Raw genomic sequence first — 5,239 nt, 5'->3', positions numbered from 1 at the left:
ACATCAATTCCCAGTCTTCATTTTCACAACCCTGAATGGTCCTGGAAAATATAATTATTCACCCTTAATGAATTTTGTAAGTGAAAGTACTTAGCAGTAACCAGATGCACTTAGTAGCTACATAACAAAATTGTTGTTGTGATCTTCAGCCCAAAGACTGTTTGGTGCAAATATCCACGCCAGTCTATCACGTTCAAGCCTCTTCATCTCTGTATAACTAGTGCAACCTATACACACTTTAACCTGCTTGCTGTACTCAAGACATGGTCTCAACACACAATTTTTATGATACACATTTCCCTACATTAACAAATTTATTAGGGTTTCATGTACTCTGGGAATGCAATGGCCCTAATTTCCCTCTTTGCTTTCAGTTTTTCACCACAGTACCATCATAACAAGATCAAGGTGGCTAATGTTACAAGGCCAGATCAGTCAATCATTCCAGACTGTGGCCCCTGTAACACGTGTAAAAGCAGCTGCCCCTCTTCACGAACCATACGTTATTCTGGTCTCTACACAGATGCCCCTCTGATGGTGGTTGCACCTATGGTACAGTTATTGAATTCATTCAGGCACACATGCCACACACCCACAGCACAGTCAAAGGTCAGTGTTTCTTAGCACAATAAGCATGCCTAGAAATAGACTGAAGAAACATAAAAAGCCAAATCCATTTAGCTGCTAGATACTGGATTTACACCCATAAGTAGCTACTACCATGGAGCTATGATGTAGTGTCACAAATATTGACATTAACACTGATGGTTTTCCATAGGAGCAATGTCTGGTAAATTTACAGATTTTTATTGCAATGCATTCATGTTCGCTTTATTTCTAAATATGCACAATTTTCTCTCTTTCTGTTACATGTGGACTTTACATGATATCGTGACAACGTGACATCATACTTCTCTGTTTATGAAGAGCTTTGCAGTGTCGGTCAGCACAGTACATCACACTGTCAAGAGCCTCGATGTACTTTATTGTAATAATAAAGTAACTGAAAAACAGTGGACCTTAACATAATGAAAATGGGCTGCCTTCATTAAGATTTGGTTGGTAGCAGACATGGTATATTCACAGTGATAATATTTGTATCATATACAGCCAGAGATGTGTTAATCAACATAACAAACATTCAGTGAACTATGATGTGCACAATTTAGCGTTTTTATTTCCAGAACATTAAACAGCTCATACCTTTGAACCTGAAATTGATGGAATGCCAAAGAACTTAAAATATTAAATACAATGACTACAAATATTATTCACAATAGGTATTGCAGAACTTCCAGTATACCATCACTGACTGACAGTAATCTGTGGCTTAATAATTATCAGGTTTCATTCTACAAATGAAATGATTAATCTTTAATGAGTTTCCTCATCTCTACATAGAACTGTCAGTTGAACCTGCATGTATACAAGAAAACTACTTCAATAATTTAGGAGTGTTAATATTTGCACGAAAAAAAAAATGAATAAAATTACTGCAAAGATAGTTCCACGCATGCAATGTTTCAATGAGTTTCCAAGAAGTCCAAAGACCATGCAATAAGCACCAAAACAAAATTCAAGAGCAAAATCACAGTGAAAATGCGGGAAAGAAGGTAACACTTTAACATCGTGCATCAGTACTGACTGGCCCAAGGTCAGGCAGGAAATTGGCACTGTAGAGTTCAAGATACTATACCATCATCCACTTCAAATTGTGAGGTTCCTCTTATTTCAGACACTATTTATTTTGCTCTTTAAGCAGTGATATAGATTGCTACAGCAACGTGTAAGAAGTCAGTTCACACAGTTGGAACACAGGCAGTGTATGCCATATGATGCTGAAAATATACCAATCGGATGGGGAGCCCAGGCAAGTCATGAGATTGGATTTAACTTGGTGATCTTAAAGAGAGGGTAGCTACTGATATTTCGGCTTGAGCTAAGACTTTTTCTACTAGTGACATAATAAATACTAGGGGGGAGCCTAAGCATCATTAGAGTTTGTTCCATAATTCCACTATGCAGAACACTATTTATATCAAGAAACAAATGACAATAATATTGTGCCAACAATGCATTAATCATTCTGAGATCGTACAAGTGCTAGAGATTTCTGGTGTGCATTAGGACGCACTTCAGCTCTGATATGTGTTAAACTGCTCTCCACGATCTTTGAGATTAATTATATCAAATTGAATAATTGTAAATTTTTTACAATGTTTGTTCATAAATGCATCTTAATGGTATCCCAGAACATTATTTAAAGCAGATTAGCTACCAGCTCATCTGATCATAGCCACATAGTTATGTGTTTAGCTTGGGGAATCTGTGAGTGTGACCTTGGTTAAGTTGAAACTGGTGTACGGGTAACATTCCTTAGCAAGAGTACAAGTTTTTCACTTGCACAAATCATTTTTGGAAGGTTGAAAACATGTTGACGTCGAATCTCACTCAGGGAGACCAACTTCAGAAAGTGATGAAATTGTCAAACATGTGTGCTCTTGCAAGATCACAACAATGTTACCAAAAATGATGGGTGACCTGTTAAACACTTTCACCATACATCACATTGCATATGCAAAACTTTCGTGCCAAAATGGTGCGAAAAAACTTCACAAATGAGCATAAGGACAATCTAAGAAACATGCGCGTTTATCATCTCCAGGATTGCCAATGACCATGAATGGTTCAGTCACGTGATCACAGACTCGTGGATTTCTGAGTATGATCCCGATACAAAGCAGCACAGTTAGGTGTGGCATACGGAGACAACTTGATAGGAAAAATGTTGAATCAGCAAATCAAAGATCGAAACAGTGCCAATTTGCTTTTTTGTCGGTAGGAGTATCGTGCATAAAGAATTTATTCCTCCTGGTCTAACGGTCAATCAACTGTTTTACAAAGATATCCTTAGGAAAAGTTTGAAAGGAGTGACACCAGACTGCAGACAAGTGGATGCTACATCATGACAATGCCAAGTCACAGAGCCACTTCAATTACTGAATTTTTGACCTCAAAATACATTCCTGTTGTTCCACAGGCTCCCCCCCCCCCCCCCCCCCCTCCCTCTCCTCCAGTTCAACTGATCTGAGTCCTTGTGACTTTTTTCTTTTCTCACAATGGAAAAATGTCTCATAGAGACATCATTTCTGGACTATGGAGAACATTCAAAAGAATGTGATCAACAAGTTATAAAGGTCCTGCCAGCTTAAGCCTTTCTGCACTGCTACCAAGACCGGTAACAACACTCCACCGGTGTATACCTGCAGAAGGGAACTATTTTGAATGGGACAATACCGTCGTTTGAAAAAAATAAAAACTTTGGCACATAAAAAATCAGTCACATGAATTTTCTTATGCTCCCTGTAAGTCTGCAAGAGTACGGCACAGGGCAGGTAGGAGACCATTTTAAGTGCTGATTGACAACAGTAACCCAGGGAAGAATTAATTTTAATTTTGCAAACTTGAGAGGGCAGAAATGAACAGTTTTACTACACATTGCCCACACCACTTTTTATGGACTCATGGCTGGACTGAGAAATAGTTGTGGAGGTTAACTGCGTGGAGGGTCTTGCAAAACATTTTCAAAGTATGCTGTTCACAACCTGAAGGTTGGTTTGTGCACCACAGCAGGCCTACTTTACTTTACTACTTACTACTTGCATAAAAAAAAAAAAAAAAAAAAAAAAACTGGTGAAAAAAAAAGTCCGAGAGAGAATCCGTACAGTAACCTTAAAGAAATACCTGAAAGGTATGCCACAATGTGTATGGAGTTCTTTACTCCATATTAAAGTATATTTGGCACTTCTTATGAAAATTACTGCCTACAGTATTCAAAGTGATCATCTTTGATTTAACTTGGTCCATAGGACGTTAAGTAATTAGCAATTTATAAAATCTGCACAGTGTGGCAAGAAAGTTAGTGATCTTCCTCAACTTTTAAGTTTTTAAAGTGGGGCAAATCATGCACAAACCACATGAAACCACACAAAAACTGTCAACCACTTAAAAATAACTGTAAAACTGAAATGGACACGCTCAGTGAATATATATGCACGTCAGAAAACAAAGGAAATCAAGGACACAAAAAGAAATAAGCTCTCAAATTTAATTAAGCATTGTGTTCCAATTAAACTAATCCCTTTGGAACAGCAAAATCTCTAAATGTAACACCAGTGGAGGCAACAAAGCTACATATTACACGTATCATGAGTTAACATCAGAAGCATTTAAAGGTTAAAGTTAATATCAGGGATGACTTTACACCAAGGTTAAATACACCACAGGCAGCACTGTGCATTCATGTCAACTATTTTCATTTTGGTACGATCAATCTTCTGAAGTTTGGAATTGATGTCCTCAACATGCCACAATAACTTCACATTTATGTAAAGAATATCTTATGCTTTCTTTTTTGAAAGCAGTGTACTCTATGTTTTTCTGAATGTTTAAAACAGATTTCTATTTTGGCAGATATTGTGGGAGAACCAAATATTTAAGTTTTCCCTTCCAATCTAGAACACTTTTTTTTACCCACATGCCAAAAAATTGGGTACAATTCTACAGCATAACAAACCTATCGAAGCTGAAGATTCTATTTCCATTGGGCATTTCATGGTTTACAAAAAAGTTATGATATTGTCCATAGCCTCATCTTACTGGGATTCTGTTGCCAAAGCAGTTGAAATACAACTGAAACTGGCCAACCGAGACAATAGCTTCCATCTTGATGATTTGCGGAAACCTCTTGTTTCTCATCTTCCCTCTAAAAGTAATTTCATTATGAATCTTTACTGCTTGACAATTTTAATGGCATATCACCTAATTGATGAACACTGTGGATCTACAGCCTGCTCAAGCAGTTATATGTTTGTGTAAAATCAGTGCTTGCAAATATTTATGATCGATGCAAAATTTTAACTGCGACTGCCAGTTTAGTGCTGGCTGTGTAATATGTGACAAGCATATATTACTGCACAGCACTGATTTGAATCACATGGTTTCAGCATCTGTGTACAAAGGAACACATCTGGAGACTCAGAAGATAGATGTCTGGAAATAGGCAAGACAGTTGAGTACCAGATGGGAAAGATGTGCAGTATCAATCAATTTGTACACGGTCAGGTTGTGCATGCCCAATGCAAGAGACTCTTCACCTGCGAGCTAAGTTTAGTTTAGTTATTTGTGTATATACTGCAATCTCTTGCTGTGATGTGGACCAAGTCAGCTTTAATTTCAA

The 5,239-nt window shown here is 37.5% G+C and overlaps 1 long non-coding RNA gene across 1 annotated transcript in view; it reads right to left on the bottom strand.

Annotated features, from left to right (window-relative positions):
* Window positions 1-16: 16 nt before the first annotated feature.
* The window catches only part of LOC126483827 (uncharacterized), a 57,609-nt gene continuing 52,386 nt past the window's right edge, over window positions 17-5,239 (bottom strand). Inside the window, exon 3 of the long non-coding RNA XR_007587780.1 lies at window positions 17-41. This is a non-coding gene — a long non-coding RNA (uncharacterized LOC126483827). The remainder of the gene's footprint in view (window positions 42-5,239) is intronic.

Source organism: Schistocerca serialis, chromosome 6 (genome assembly GCF_023864345.2).
Source record: "Schistocerca serialis cubense isolate TAMUIC-IGC-003099 chromosome 6, iqSchSeri2.2, whole genome shotgun sequence".
Taxonomy (NCBI): domain Eukaryota; kingdom Metazoa; phylum Arthropoda; class Insecta; order Orthoptera; family Acrididae; genus Schistocerca; species Schistocerca serialis.
This window is presented reverse-complemented; position numbering and strand designations above follow the sequence as displayed.